The sequence below is a fragment of the Pistacia vera genome, unplaced genomic scaffold (assembly GCF_008641045.1).
Source record: "Pistacia vera cultivar Batoury unplaced genomic scaffold, PisVer_v2 Contig1208, whole genome shotgun sequence".
Classification (NCBI taxonomy): domain Eukaryota; kingdom Viridiplantae; phylum Streptophyta; class Magnoliopsida; order Sapindales; family Anacardiaceae; genus Pistacia; species Pistacia vera.
The window spans coordinates 94988-112418 of record NW_022195258.1 but is presented as its reverse complement, the minus strand read 5'-3'; the positions used below and the strand labels follow the sequence as shown (position 1 = coordinate 112418).

Below are 17431 nucleotides of genomic sequence, written 5' to 3'. Positions count from 1 at the left end.
TTTCGAAAAAACGCTCATTGATTTCTGAAATTTGACTGCGTCTCGTTCATAAAACATGTGGTTTCTTGCATGAATTTCCCAAACATATCCTCCAATTTTGACACTTTCTATTCAACTGGTTGAAAATTGACCCCTGGTTGATGGTTTGGCACTATCCTTTGATTTAATTGATTGTTTTGATTGCCCTAGGACAAGTTTGGGTGATTTCTCCAACCAAGATTGTAGGTGTTGGAGAATGGATTGTTCTGTTGTCTCTGATTCCCAGCCAAATAGTTTACTTGCTCTGATGATGAGAGGATGAAGCAACGGTGTTCCCCACTTGGCAGTTAATGCTTGCATGGTTACCTACACAAAAATCACATGTTACTTGAGGTGTTTGAATGGAATTAACATGCATACCTCCTATTTGTTTCTGAAGCATAGCAAGTTGGGCTGCAATGGCTGTGGAAGCATCAATTTCATGAATACCCATGGACTTCTCCGGCACTATTCTCTCATCTAGTCTTTGGTAGTTATTACTTGCTAAAGCTTCAAGTAACTCTTGAGCTTCCACCGGTGTCTTGTTCTGTAAAGCTCCCCTAGCTGTTGCATCTACCACTGTTCGAATATTTGGTAGCAAACCAGAATAGAACGTTTGGACTTGCATCCAAACAGGCAAACAATGATGTGGACACTTCCTTAACATTTCCTTGTATCTCTCCCATGCTTTATATAATGATTCATGGTCGCCTTGTACAAATGAGGTAATGTCATTTCTCATCTTTGTCGAAAGAGCTGGTAAGTAATACTTGTAAAGGAACTTTTGTGTCAGATCATTCCATGTCGTGATGGTTTTAGTGGGTAATGATATTAGCCATCATTTTGCCTTATCTCTCAACGAGAATGGAAACAGTCGCAACCTAGTAGCATCATCTATCACCCTGTTATGCTTGAATGTGTCACAGATTTCCAAGAAGCTGGCTATGTGCATATTAGGATCTTTTTTTGGATCACCCCTAAATTGTACTGATTGTTCAATCAACTGGATTATAGTCGGCTTTATCTCAAAGATATTCGCCTCAACAGTCAGTCTCGTTATGCTCGGACTACACCCATCAACTTGTGGAAGTGAAAACTCCCTCAATATTCTATTTTTGGCCATCTCAATGATTATCGCCTCTCTTTCTCTTCTCTCTCTAATGAGTCTTCTTGTGGTTCTTTCAATCTCTGTATCAATAGGAAGCACATGAAGATTTCTTGCTTTTCGCATAAACTAACAAGGAAAGAAAAAGAGTATGAGATCACAAGCAAACAAAAATTAAACTAAAATAATTAAAACTAAAAATTAAACTTCAGTTTGGCAAAAACTAAAAAAATTCAATATTAACACAAAATCAATCCCTGGCAATGGTGCAAAAAGCTTGATGCATGCTTTCATAAACATGCATATTTAGCAAGTGCACTAGTCGCAAAAAGTAATAAAATGATTAATAGAGTATCGTTCCCACAAGGATTGAGTGCTAAGTACTGATTTTCCTAATTTTATAACTAACTGAAGAACACAAAAATATTGGATTTGCGGGAGCTACTAAAAACTAAACTAAATTAGAACAAAACAAAAGAGACAACTAAAATTAACACAATAAAAGCAATCCAACATCGAAATTCAATTCAAGAAGAGAGGTTAGGGTTTCGATTTCACCAAGTTACTCCAATTCAACCTAATAATCCTATTATCATCAAGTTCACATGCAAGGATTACAAATCAGACTCTCTAGGTTGTAAAATATACCTTCTTAGGCTATAATTTACTACTTATCCCTGTTAAACTTCCACACCCAACAAATTGAAATTTAATAGTTCAAAGTTCCTTAAGCATATGGAATCCTATGAAGATTTTATAGATCGTGCTTGTCTATCTCTAGTTTTCCTTCAATCTATGGTGTTTATCTCAAGAAGTTAACACATGAATCACTTCTCAGTCTCATCATGCTCAACATTCATTTGATTCGAAAACCCAACAATCAAATGCATTAAGAACAAAGATAAATACTTAATCCATATAATAGAACCCAAAAACAACAAGATATTATAGATTAAATCATTGTAAACAAAGATCCATCAAAACCGTAACCAAAAAACGAGTTAGTTCATGTTCAAAATGGAAATAAACATCAAATACATAACAAAATTAGAGTTCAACATCATAAAAGAAGAAAGGGAAAAGAAAACTTCTCTAATATGGAAACCAAAACTCTTCCAATCTTCTTCTCCTCTCCCTATTTCCTAAAACGTCGACCTCTCTCTCAAAATGAGCTAACTTTTTCTTAAATAGTAGCCAAAACCCTAAGACCCAATACTATAAAAGAAAAGCGCAACGTTTTAAAAAAAAAAAAACTTAAAATTGCAGTTTTCGCTGCGACAAAGAAAAAATCTCGCCGCGGCATCGACTTGAGTTTAATTGACCCATGATTCCAGAGACTAGCTTGCCGCAGCAAAGAGAAAACCTTGCCGTGGCAAGCTTCTGATCTTCTTTTCTAAATTTATAGAACTACCCTCCGCTTGCTTCTTCACTTGAATCTTCGATCTTCTTGATCTCCAATAGGAACAAACTCTAAGGGTGCTTCCAATCAGTATCAGAATTTCCCCGATCTTCTAAATTTCAGAAACTCATTTTTGTTTTGTTTTGCTCAAACTATATGTTTTGACCTGAAACATAAAATATTCAGAATTAAGTAATAATTCAGGCCAAAAACTCATAATAAGTATTCGAAAATCCTACAAAAATCGTATAGAAAATAGTATAATCTTAGGATTATCAAATACCCCCAAACTTAAGGTATGCTCATCCTTGAGCATTAGAAACAAAGTGAAACAAAAGAAAAACAACATAAAACTGAAATAGCAAAGGAAAATTAAAATCTAACACAAAATAAATACCTAGAATTGATTGCAAATGCAAGTCTCAAAAATTGTTGATACATTATTACAAGAAAATGTTTAGCACTCCAAAAAGTCATAAATTGAATTGATTATCTTTCTCTATTGGTCTCCTAAGTAGGTAATCCCCACTTCAATCCACCTTCCAACTTCCCAGATTATTTTATGTAGAAATGTAAAGTTTATCAAATGGTGGTAGACTCCATGAGCCTAAGTATCGAACTACTCTCCACTAATATTGACTAGACATTGCTAAGGATCAAAAGTTCTTTGTTGGCTAGTAACTTTAGGCTTGGGTAAGTGGCTTCAAAGAAAAGATAGGAAAAACAAAGCAAGAGAACTTGATTTTCCTCATGCAAACACAAAGAGCTACATTGGTCCCATTTTCTTTCTCAATCACCAACCAAAAGTATTAACCCTTTTTACAACCCCCAAACTTATGCATTTCTTATTTTTGTGCTGGAAATGCATAAGCAAATCAAGAACTTTAATTAAAACTATATACAGAGTTTTTTTTTTTTTTTTTTTTTTGGTCAATAATAACAATGCAATCAGAAATGGGGTTATTTGCCCATTTTTATTGCCTTTTTACAACCCCCAAACTTGAACTTTTTAATCCATCACTTATTCACACACCTCCAAAACTCTTTTGTATTTTACGCAAGGTCTGAAATTCTCGTAAAGGGTATGATAAAGTGTTTAGGGTAAAGGGGTTGGACAATTTAGTTGCACGAAAGAAAAATAAGGCAAAAATATCGAAAGGCTCAAACAAGTGACTAGGGACAATTCATTCATGGGTTGGCTAGAAAGGCTCAAACGTTCCGAAAAATTGCCTAAATCATTTCCTCAACAATGTCTAAAACTAAAATTTCGCCTCAAGCACCTCTCAACTAGGTTCTAGAGTCTATCAACATTATCAAGACTTCTTATAGCTACATAAAATATTTTTAAGCATGCCAAAAGAATGAACATGGTGGTTGAACTACTCAACGAACCTCAAGCTAAATCAAGTCAACCAATGTAAACTTGAAGCAATGCTTCTCGTTTTCCATAAATAATATTCCAACAATCAAAATCTCATCATGGACTTATGCAATTCATCTAGGCAACAAAAATAACAACATTCAAAATCATAACACACAACACACAACACAAAAACCATAAATCACACAAAGACAAAAGTCAATTAAAACAAGCAAAAATTTTCAAATTTTTCTCTACCCCCAAACAGAAAATGGCATTGTCCTCAATGTCAGACAATAATGAACATAGGAATAGAAAAACAAGCTTAAGGTTATGAGATATTCCCTTGATTAATCCGTGAAGATCGAATTGAGCGCAAAATCTGGATGTCCCTTCATCATTTTCTTCATCAACAACATCTATCAAAACACATAAAAACTCAAGGGTCTAAAATGTGTTAGAAAACCTCACAGATTATGGAAAAATTACATCTCAATCTCAAACCTTAGCAAACTAAACCTAAATCCTAAGAATGCAGAAACAAAGTAAACATAAAACGGGAAATAAAATGAATTCCACTATACAAAAATAAAACAAGAACAAAAATAAAAATAAAAGTGTTTTAGGCTTCATTCATCTTCATCCTCTCCCTCATCTTTGTCATCTTTGTCCATGGCATCATCAGGGATTTGATCTTCATCTTCTTGCCAATCTTGCCATTGGAAGTTGGACACATCTATGTCCAAGCTGGTGCAACACTGATACTGCATCTCGTACAACATTCGGGTTTGATCTCCTAACTAGTCTTGGCATCTCTCAATTCTATTCACTTTGGTTAGAATTTGTTGCAATAGATCTTTTGTTGTGGGTGAAAGTGCAGGTGCAGGTGCAATTGTAGTTGATCTTGGTCTTTTTGAGCTTGAGCTAGCTCCTTCAACAGTGTATCTTTGAGTCTTTGGTAATAAACTTGGTCGAGGATTGGTGCAGGATGAATAAGTGGTTCATCATCTGTCTTCTGAACCCTAACTCTAGTACAAATCTCCATGATGAGATGCGGGAAAATATAGGTTTGGCTATATGCCTTATATTCTCCATTATGATCTTGCTCGCATCCATCTTTTTTCCAGTTGCAACGGCATAAAGTAAAATGGCTCTATCCGCATCCACTAAACTGTAATGTGTCTCTAGAAATCATCATCGAACAAATGAAGTATTGCCAAATTCTATCCATGACTGTCAAATCAGTCCCCTTTAACTTTCTCCTTCCCTTCTTAGTGATCTCCCAAGAAGTACCAAACTTTGCTATTACCTTGATTATATCCTCAAAATTAATGTCTTTAGCCTTGAATTCCAGATAATCATCATGTTCTATTGGTCTAATTCCATAAAGTTCATTGATTATCCAGGCACTGAATGGAACTCTAACACCTCTCACATACACATGCCCAGGATCACGCTTAGGGAAGTTAGCATAAAATTCTCATACAATGGGTGCTACAGCTAGATACTTAGGTTCTTCCAAAAAGGTTATCCAATTCTTTCATCTCGCCCAATCTTCTACAAAGATACTGGTTATCCCTCTCTTTGGAATAAATCCCTTGTCCTTTTTAGGAACGGCTACTTCATAACACTGTTTAGCCTTAGAATTCACACACCTATTGTCGACTTGCTTGCCCTTACCCTTCGGAGTGGATTTAAATGGCATTTTTATCTCAACACAAATCACTACAATCTATCGCTTTTCTTAACCTAGCACAACCCACACTCAATCAACACAAAATGTCAACAATTCAACTCCCAAATCAAGCAATAATGCAACACTTCTCACAACCTAACAATCAAATCTCCAATTTAACAACAACAATTCAAAAATCACAATTAACCCCCAAAATCACCAAACTTCCAAATTTAATCTAACAACTTCAATATCACAAACCCAACTTCCTCAACACAAATCAATTCAAAATCAACACTTCCCACACTCCAAACATGAATTACAACTCCAAACATGCAAATTAAATCAAAAACACGAATTCATGCATAAATCTCAAAATCAAGCATTCAAACCATGAAACCCGTAAAAACAAAAGCATGAAAACTCTAAATCTTACCATGCCCAAGCTTTTCTAACCCTCAATTGCTCCAAATCTCAAAACCCCCAATTTTTTGAAAACCTAGGGTTTCAAAAAATTCTTCAAAATTTGCCAAATTTGTTGCAAAGGAAGGTTGTTTGACTGTTTAGGGAAGTAATGGAGTGGAATGGTGTATGAAATTTAAGTGGAAAAGGTTAGAAATTGAAGATGAAATTTTTTTTTTCTCTTTGGAGGCTAGGTTGAGTTCTTGTGAAAATGGGAGAGACTAGATGGGTTTATATAGAAAATGTACTTCATTCCTCTTCGCCGAAGCAAAATTCTAGAAATCTTTCAATATTGCATCAGACCTACTTAAAGTCATGGCGAAATTTTTTTCTTGTTGCTGCGAAATTCTGGAAAATTTTGCATAACAATCACAATGCGTACGTTGCCACGGCAAAAATTATTTCTTGCTGCGGCAAGAATCTGGAAATTTTTATGCACTATGATGGCAGTGTATATCTTGTCACAGCGAAAACAGCTCATTGCTGCAACAAAGTCTGGAAATTTGCTCTTCATGCCAAACTTCAATTTTTCACCTAAAACACCAAAAGAAAAACACAAATTAATTACTTCCCAAGTCAAATAAAGCATAAATAGCATGTAAAGAAAATAAAATCACACAAAATGAAAAATGCTTGGGTTGCCTCCCAAGTAGCGCCTGTTTATAGTCAAAAGCTCGACTTTCTCCTCGGATCTCATTCCGGAATGTCAAGCTTGATGGGCAATGTCTTGCAACTCAAAGCTCCATCAATGTATGGCTTCAATCTCTACCCATTGACTTTAAAAGTGTCTTTTTGCTCTTGAAAAATCTCAACTGCTCCATATGGATGAACTTTAGTAATTATGAAGGGTCCAGACCATCTTGACTTAAGTTTTCCGAGAAAAAGCCCAAGTCTTGAGTTGTAAAGCAAAAAGTTCTGACCCACTTCAATGTTCTTCTTCACTATATGCTTGTCATGCCACATTTTGGTTTTCTTCTTATAAATTCGTGCATTTTCATATGCTTGGTGGCGAAACTCATCCATTTCATTTAGTTGAAGCATCATTTCTTCTCTGGCGGCTTGTAAAATCCATATTCAACATTTTCATTGCCTAACAAGCCTTATGCTCCAATTCCATAGGCAAATGGCACGCTTTACCAAACACAAGACGATATGGGGACATTCCAATTGGTGATTTAAATGCCGTTCGGTATGCCCATAGTGCATCATCTAACTTCCGTGACCAATCTTTTCACGATGCATTTACTGTCTTCTCTAGAATTTTCTTCAATTCCCTTTTTGACAATTCAAACTGTCCACTCGTTCAAGCATGGTAAGTGTAGCCACTTGATGTGTCACCCCATATTTTCCCAATGGAGCTTCAAATTGCCAATTGCAAAAGTGCGTCCCTCCATCACTTATAATAGCCCGTGGTACTCCAAATCGAGAAAAGATATTCTTCCCAACAAAGCTTACCACCACTTTAGCATTATTGGAAGGTAACGCAACTGCTTCTACCCACTTTGAGTAGTCCATCATAACCAAAATACAGGTGTTCCCAAATGAATTTGGGAAGGGTCCCATGAAGTTAATCCACCAAACATCAAAAAGTTCCACAATTGTTCAAGGAAATTTCATTCCTCCTTGAGATATTCCCACTCCTTTGACGTTGGTCACACTCTTAAGCAAATCTAAATGCATCCTTAAATAGATTCGGCCAATAAAATCCAAATTGAAGGACTTTAGCTACAGTTCTTGTTCCTCCAAAATGACCACCAACTTCCTTTTCATGACAATGTCACAATATGCTCTCCATTTCTTCTTTCGGCACACACCTATGTATTATCTGATCCACACAATGCTTATGTGGAAAACTCATATTTGTCAAACTTATGAGTTATGTTTGCACACTTATTGCCAATCCAATGATTTGGCTTGTTTTCATTGTTGAGTGTGTGCACATAAGTTCCGCGTGCACACGAGTTGTCAAACTTGTGTCTTGGTTTGTTTTGTTTAGAGTGTGTGTGCGCAACAATAAGTGCTTACACTCTCACTTCAGACATTTGCAATCCAACATGAGTTGCATGTCTAATAAAGTGAAAAAAATATTTTTTATCTTTGTCTCTCACTTTTTTTAGGACTTTTTTACATGTGTCATAATATCCTTAAGTGGTCCTAGGGAATAAAGTTTATTTTCCTGATTTGTTTTGTGGTCCAAACCAAAAGAAGGAATTCTTTCCTTATTTTGACAAACATGGGTCAGCCCCTTATTGGCTGACATGACACTATAATGTTGAGCAAGAAACCCTACATTATATAATACCTTTTCTTGCATGTATGAATCTAACCTTTTGACATTTTGTTTCATTGTACTCTAAAATTCTTGGAGTATTTCTTCTCTTAAGGTTCAAAGGTTCATTTCCATTTTGTGCCAAAACCTCACCATATCAAATATAGACTTGATGGTTCTTGGAACATGGTTCCTTTGCTAATGCTAGTACGTGGCATCAATGCTTGAAGCTTGGTGGTTCAAAAGCTGTTTTCAGGTGTGTTCCCAGCGTGAAGAAGATCCAGGGAGTTGCTACACGTTAAGGATTCAAAGTGTGGTGCTAAGTGTAAAGTTGAACAAGGAGTTCTTTTTACTATAGCTTAGATCAACTTTGAAATATATCTTGTAATGTGTTTTTAACTTAGTGGATTATTTTGATTTGGACAAGGTCCCATGGATGTAGGCTAAAAGTGGATGTAGCCGAACTATGTATATGGTTGTGTTCTTTATTTTCACACTTGTGTTTGATGTGTTTAAATTGGAAATGTTTTAATCTACCTGGTAATTATTTCACTACACTTAAAATGGGTAACCACACTCTAAAATGAGTTAAATCTACAACTCTCTCCCCAACAAGTGGTATCAGAGAGTGCGCTGATAAGTTGCTTTAGTTGATCCTTACCCACTTTGCTTGTTTTTGTGTGCATCTGAGTGGTCTGGTTGTTAGACAAAATCTGATATGTGTTGCGTTTTCTTTTCAAATCTGTTGTGTGTCTGTGTGTGCACTACAATTTCTTGTGTTAGCATCTCTCTGATTGTTTTTTGTCATGAGCTTTTTCACTAAAGGTGGATCTACTCATAGACCACCTCTGTTAGAAGGACCTAACTATTATATATGGAGACCTAAGATACGTGCTTTTCTTAAGTCTATTGATGAAAGAGTTTGGTCCATGGTTGTGAATGGTTGGACAACCTCGATTATTGTTGAAAATGAAGTGTTTGGACCAAAACCTGTTGCTAGTTGGACTACTGGTGAGTTAACTCTTGCAAACTATAACTCTAAAGCCATTCATGCCATTTTTAATGTTGTTAATGTGAACCAAATGAAAGTCATAGCTAACTGTGAGCTTGCTAAAGATGCTTGGGATAGGCTTCAAGTCAAGAATGAGGGAACTAGTGCCATTAAAAGAAATATGCTTAGAAGACTTGTCATTGATTTTGAAAATCTAAACATGGATAAGGATGAGACTATAACTAATTTCTATGTTAGAGTTGGTGATATTTCTAATGATTGTTTTGCTTTGGGAAGAACATATACTAATGTTAAACTTGTTAGGAAAGTGCTTTGTTCTTTACCTTGGAGATATATGTCAAAGGTCATCACCATCAAAGAATGTCGAATGTGGATGCTATGGGCATTGATGAACTCATTGGCTCTCTTCAAACCTATGAACTAAATCTAAAATGTTGGGACAAATAGAAACCGAGCAAAGGTTTGGCTCTCAAACATGAGGTTGATTTTGATCCTTTTGATGATTGTGATTTAAGTTCATTAGATGATGAAAATTGTGCTTTACTTACAAAGACTTTTGCTAAGTTTCTTAAGAAAAACATGAAAAAGCCTCATAATGGTGGTTATGGCCGAAAAGCTTTTGTGAAAAAGTCTTATGACCGTCAAACCCCTGGTACCTTTACAAAGAAGTTTTCAAAAGATAAAGAAAAGAAAAATAAAGGTGTCAAGTGTTTTGAATGTGAGGGCTTTGGGCATATAAAATCTGAGTGTGTTAACACACCAAAAAAGAAGAAATGTAAGGTCATGGCTACCACTTTGAGTGAGAGTGAGCATGATGAGAGTGAAGATGATGACTTGGGTGATGATGAAAATGTTCTTGCCTTCACCATGAACCAAGAAGATGGTAAGAGTGAGGTTTTGGATGACACTGTTGATATCTATGTTTAGCAACAAAAGGCATATGATAAAATGTATGACTAATGGCTAAAGGCTGTGAAAAAGTTGCAATATCTTGGTATTGAGAATGCTACTTTGTTGAAGCAAAAGAAAGCCTTGTCCGAAAAGATTGTTGTTCTTATTGTTGAACTAACTGAGGCTAAGACCATCATTGATAAGTTGAATGCAGGTTCTCTTAAGCTTGATGAAGTGCCTAGTCAAGGAAAATCATTCAGAGATTGGTATGGTTTGGGCTTCAGTCCTGGTGCTAGCATATTAAAAGTTGGTGCAAGCACATTTATGAAGGCCACCGAAACTCCTGCTGAAGAAACTGCTGTAAGATAGGTTATAAAGGTATCAAAACTCATTTTTATTTACCATTTTTGTTATAGGAAAGGTCACATTAGACCTATCAGGTTTATTGCCATAGTTTTGTTGCTAATATAAATCATAATGCTAACAATGGTTTTTCTTCCAAAAGAGTTTGAAAACCTAAGGCTGATGTAAACTATTTTGTGTATCATACTTCTTTGCTTGCATTTCAAAATGATCTTTGGTATCTAGACAGTGATTGTTCAAGACATATGACAGGTAATAAATCTCTCTTGACTGAACTTGAGTCGATTGATAGTGGGCATGTCACTTATGGAGATGGAAAGAAAGGCAAAGTTCTTGGCAAAGGGTCAATTGTGCTTCTTGATTTTCCTATTTTGAAAGATGTCTTACTTGTTGATGGTTTGAAAGCTAATTTGATTAGTATTAGTCAAAGTTGTGACAAAGATTTTGTGGTTCAATTCTCAAAGGACAAATGTCAAATTTTAGATGGTTAAGGTGTTTCTCTACTTGAGGGAAAAAGGTCAAATGAAAATTGTTACTTGCTTTCTAACCGTGTGTCATGTTTTAGTTCAAAAACAGATTCCACAAACTTGTGGCATGAGAAACTTTGTCACATGAACTTCAAGGACTTGGTAAGACTCTCAAAAAAGGAAGTGGTTAAAGGACTACCAAAACTTGAACTTCCAAAAGGTAATGTGTGCGGTCCATGTCAACAAGGTAAGCAAACCTGAATATCTCATAAAGCTTTATCAAATCTCAATACCTCATGTGTTTTGAAATTGCTCCATATGGATCTAATGGGTCCTATGCAAATTGAGAGGTTAGGAGGTAACAGGTATGTGTTTGTTTGTGTTGATGATTTTTCAAGGTATGCTTGGGTTGATTTTGTGCGTGAGAAATCTGATTCATTCAATGCATTTCAAAAATTGGCCAAAAGGTTGCTTGTTGAGAAGAGTTCAAAAGCTACAAAGATAGTGAGAATAAAGAGTAACCATGGAAAGGAATTTGAAAATACTGATTTTGCTAATTTTTGTGAATTGCAGGGCATATTCCATGAATTTTCAGCACTAAAAACACCTCAACAAAATGGTGTTATGGAAAGGAAAAACAGAGTGCTTCAAGAGATTGCTAGGGTGATGCTTAATGCCAAAAAGCTTCCTACAAGACTTTCGGCCGAAGCTATTAACATGGCATGTCATATTTCCATTAGAGTTTACCTCATAAAAGGTATTGTTCAAACTCCCTATGAGCTGTGGAAAGGTAAGAATCCTGATCTCTCTTACTTTCATGTGTTTGGATGCAAATGCTACATTTTGAATGATAGAGAGAATTTAGGTAAGTTTGATTCTATGAGTGATGAAGGAGTTTTCATTGGTTATTCTTCCAACAATCGTGCATTCAGGATATATAAAATGTGTTTTGAAAAATTTTTAGAATCCATTAATGCTGTGTTTGGTGATGCAGAAGATTTTTCAAAATTTTCACAAGAATGTGAAATTCAAGACTTGTCTACTCCTTGTGTGCTCACACAAGATGATGTGAACACTATTGAATCTCCTAAACCTAAACCTTCGTCAAATGTATTGTCACCTACTTCTGGTGCTACAGTAACTGGATCTGTACCATGCAAAGAGTCATCTTATGATTCATCATTGCAAAATGAAGGGATTGAGCGGGTTGTTGATCTTTCTGATGAAAGCATTCAAAGGAGAAACCAAAGAAGAACAGATCCGCCAACATGGGCTCAAACAGCTCATCCACCTTCAACCGTGATTAGAGATCCAAATGAGGTCATGGTTACAAGAAGGAGAAGACAAAATGAAATTAACCATCTTTGTTATGTGTCTCTTACAGAGCCGAAGAATGTCAAACAAGCTTTGGAAGATGAAAATTTGATTGAGGCCATGCAAGAAGAACTAGAACAATTTGAAAGGAATGATGTGTGACGCTTATGCCAAGACATAAGGGAATCAACATAATAGGTACCAAATGGATTTTTAAGAATAAAACTGATGAGTTTGGTAATGTTGTCAGGAACAAAGCTAGGCTTGTAGCTCAAGGATATACTCAAGTTCAGGGAATCGACTTTGATGAAACCTTCACCCCTATTACTCGACTTGAATCAATCTTCTTGCTACTTACCGTTGCCTACTACCTCAAGATCAAATTGTTCCAAATGGATGTCAAAAACGCCTTCTTGAATGGGATGCTCATCGAAGAAGTGTATGTTGAACAATCGATTGGCTTTCAAGACCCCCACAAATGTGATCATGTATTTAGACTGAAAAAAGCACTTTATGGTTTGAAACAAGCCCCATGGGCTTGGTATGAAAGGTTGACAACTTTCCTTCTTAAGCAAAACTATGAACGAGGTAATGTTGACAAAACCCTCTTTATCAAGCGTGCTAACAATGAAATCTTGTGTGCACAGATTTATGTTGATGATATTGTGTTTGGTTCTACATCCTATTCACATGCACTTGAATTCATTAGCTTGATGAAAAATGAGTTTGAGATGAGTATGGTAAGGGAGTTGAATATGTTTCTTGGACTTCAAATTAAACAAATGGATAATAGTATGTTTGTGTCCCAATCGTCTAAGATGAAACTACTGATACATCCTCTACTACTGCTCCAAATGTTCAAGTGGAGGATGCTCATGTTACCTTTATTGCTCTTACCAAGAAAAGAGTTAAGAAGAAAGCTATTTGCACTTCTCTACCCTCTCGGAAGTCTTCAAGACTTATGAACAAAGAAGAGGAGTAAGCTTTATGGGGGAGTAGTAGTGAAAGTTTATTTTTTAAGTTTATTTTTTGTTTATTGTTAAAACCTTGAACTACTTTGATGTTGTCTCTCCATGGGGGAGTTTGTTATTTTTCTTGTTGTTTTGCAGAACTTATTTAGTTACTTTTTATCGTGATGCTTTTATTGACTACCCTTGTGTTCATATTGTTGTTGTTTTTGTCCCTTTTTGTTTGTATGTTTGTTTTTGCAAATCTGCAGTTTTGATTGGTTGATTAAAATAGGTTTGCACTTAATCTTTTTTATGTTCTTTGTTCATAAGTTTGACAAAGGGGGAGAATGTGGAAAACTCATATTTTTCAAACTTATGAGTTGTGTGTGCACAACAATTATGTGTGCACACTTGTTGCCAGTCTAATGATTTGGCTTGTTTCCTTTATTGTGTGTGTGCATATAAGTTCTGTGTGCACACTGGTTGCCAGACTTGTGTCTTGGCTTGTTTTGTTTAGAGTATGTGTATACAACAGTTTGTGCTTACACTCTTGCTTCAGACATCTGCAACCTAGTACGAGTTGCATGTCTAATAAAGTGCAAAAGATATTGTTTATTTTTGTCTCTCACTTTTTAGGATCTTTTTACATGTGTCATAATATCCTTAAGTGGTCCTAGGGAATAAAGTTTCTTTTTCTGGTTTGTTTTGTGGTCCAAACCAAAAGAAGGAATTCTTTCCTTATTTCGACAAACATGGGTCAACCCCTTGTTGGCTGACATGGCACTATAGTGTTGAGCAAGAAACCCTACATTATATAATACCCTTTCTTGTGTGTATGAATCTAACCTTTTGACATTTTGTTTCATTGTACTCTGAAATTCTTGGAGTGTTTCTTCTCTTAAGGTTCAAAGGTTCATTTCTATTTTGTGCCAAAACCTCACCATATCAAATATAGACTTGATGGTTCTTGGAACGTGGTTCCTTTGCTAATGCTAGTGCGTGGCATCAATGCTTGAAGCTTGGTGGTTCAAAAGCTATTCTCAAGTGTGTTCCCGGCGTGAAGCAGATCCAAGGAGTTGCTACACGTTAAGGATTCAGAGTGTGGTGCTAAGTGTACAGTTGAATAGGGAGTTCTTTTTACAGTTTCTTTGGTCAACTTTGAACGATACCTTGTAATGTGTTTTTAACTTAGTGGATTGCTTTGATCTGGACAAGGTCCCATGGATGTAGGCTAAAAGTGGATTTAGCCGAACCACGTATATGGTTGTGTTCTTCATTTTCATACTTGTGTTTGATGTGTTTAAATTGGAAATGTTTTAATCTACTTGGTAATTATTCCGTTGCACTTAAAATGGGTAACCACACTCTAAAATGAGTTAAATCCATAACTTTTCTCCTCAACAGCTTATATAGAAAATGTTCCTCCCAGAAATAGAACTTCAAATCAAAAAAAGAACTTCCTTTTTTTGTTAGAAAATCATATCCATCGGAAGCACTCGAGATGACAAGTAGTTTGCAATATCAGCATACCATGGTGCTGAAATATGGAATGCATGGAGAATGACGCATGTGATACTATAACATATATATTCATATTTTGCAAAAAAATTCAATCAAATTGAAAACAAGTAAGGTATAACTTGTTACCTTAAGTCTTTAGCAACCTTGAAGGCTTTTAATTTCAAGAGAAATTAAACAAAAGAGTATCCACACTAACGTAAAAGAAGAATTAGGCTAAGAGAGATATTTAGGGTTCCTAGAATTTTTTTATCTCTATCTCAAAATTGATATATCATTTTCTTTATATATGTAGCCTTGTAAACAATTCAATAATTGTTTTGGACTTCCTTAAACAATTTCATAATTGTTTTGGAGTTGTAAATAATTCCATAATTATTATAAAGTTGTTAAACTTCTTTAAATAATAATATTAGATTAACATTTAATCACAATTAACAATTTAACTCTCTTAAATTGTTTACATAACAATTTAACTCTTAAATTGTTTACATAACAATTTAACCCTTAAATTGTTCATAAGTTTACAATTACAACCCATTGTTAAATTCAACTTAATATAAAGAAAATGATTAATTATGAATTGGAATTCCATTTAATTCTAATTAGCAATTTAACTCTTAAATTATTCATAATAACTAATATAACCCTCCATTGAATCTAATTCAATAATAATAATATAAATAACTTTATTACCCTTGATAGGTGTTAGCCAACCTTGAATAATCAACTCTTTTTGGCTATTTCTCCATTCTCCTTAGTTTTTATGTGTGACCTCTTAAGTTCACTGTGGCCTAACTGTGGGCCCATTATCATAGTCTATTCCGATATGTTTTGTCATAACTCTTTATGAACAAAACTCCCATCGATTATGATAGGCATCTAGCAATACTCCATAACCTCTAAGTCACAATGAAGATATACTCCAACGAATCCTTTTAAAATCATATGCACTGTATAATCAAATCCTTCTATTTAAGAATGGATTCATGGTATGTCAATATGTTTATCTTAATTTTATATCAAATTGACAATCAATACATACGGAACGTGTCACCATGAAACAACCTTTCAGGTAACATTTTATATGCCCCGGTTGGAGATTTCCTTTTTCCAATGTATCTTGACATTTGTCTAGGAACTTGATATCAATCTATACCAAGTCAACGGATCCCATCTTGACTATCACTTGTCCTCACACATAAACAACACATGGCCAAATCGGCTTATTAACACATGGCATGATTAGCCTCATGTTTATACACCATATGAACCATATGCGTTCATGCAGAATCCAACCGTGATATCTCAGGTCTAAGGATTACTAATACACTAGTACAATCTTATGATGAATCATTGACTACATTTTAAATGTCCTATGATTCATCATAAATGGCTATATTCGATAAACAGTTCACTAATCGCTTATCCATGCTAATGCCCTAGTGATATAACTTTTATAATCACCCACACTAATACTATCATATGATATTCTACGGAGGCATTCAGCATGCCTACTATGTAATATTATTGCCCAATTAATATTACCTATGTAGGGAATACTTTGATGATTTTGATCTTCTAAAGATTTGTATCATTCGGACATTTCACATGTAATACATATATATAAATGAAGCAATAAACCACATGTGAAATAAGAATACTTTCTTCTATTGATAAGATAAAAATGTATATACAAAATATATACATTAACATATATATACAAAACATAATGCCTTGGAACCGACTACACGATTGGTTCTTAGGGCATACACTAACAAGTGCTTCTTCAATTTTCATCAATTGTTCATCTAGAAATATGTCTTGAATTTGGACCTCTTTCTCATCTTCCCTTTCCGGTTGCTCAAGTCTTGACAAGTGATCTACCACCACATTCTCCGACCCTTTCTTATCCCGGATTTCCAAATCAAATTCTTGAAAGAGTAGAATCCATCGGATAAGTCTCGGTTTTGCTTCTTGCTTTGCCAAAAGATGCTTGAGCGTTGAATGATCCATGTAGACAATGACCTTGGCACCTAACAAATAAGAACGAAATTTGTCAAATGCATAAACAACTGCCAAAAGCTCTTTTTCAATGGTAGTGTAATTCAATTGTGCGTTAGTCAATGTTCTACTGGCATATTGTATCACATACAAAACTTTATTCTTACTTTGCCCTATGAGTACCCCTATTGCATAATCAATAGTATCACACATTAATTCAAGTGGAAGTTCCTAATCGGGAACCACAATAATAGGTGCAGATACTAATAATTGCTTAAGAGTCTGAAAAGCATGCATGCAATCATCATTAAAATCAAATGGTGCATCTTTAAGTAAGAAATTGCAAAGAGGTTTAGAAATCTTAGAGAAATCCTAGATGAATCTTCTGTAGAACCCCGCATGTCCCAAGAGACTCCAGATAGATTTGTCATTTGTTAGAGGTGGCAACTTTTCAATCACTTCAGTGTTGGCTCGATCCAATTCCCTTCCTTGAAATTCAATGTCCAAGAACTATGCCTTCTTGAACCATAAAATGACACTTATCCCAGTTTCACACTAGGTTAGTGTCTTGACATCGCTGTAAAGCAAGAGAAATGTTAGAAAGCCAATCATCAAAAGAAGAGC

The 17431-nt window shown here is 35.3% G+C and overlaps 1 non-coding gene across 1 annotated transcript; it reads left to right on the top strand.

The window, feature by feature from the left end:
- Nucleotides 1-656: 656 nt before the first annotated feature.
- LOC116112938 lies at nt 657-763 on the top strand. Its single transcript, XR_004125334.1, has one exon. It is a non-coding gene; the product is annotated as a small nucleolar RNA R71 (small nucleolar RNA).
- Nucleotides 764-17431: the final 16668 nt, after the last annotated feature.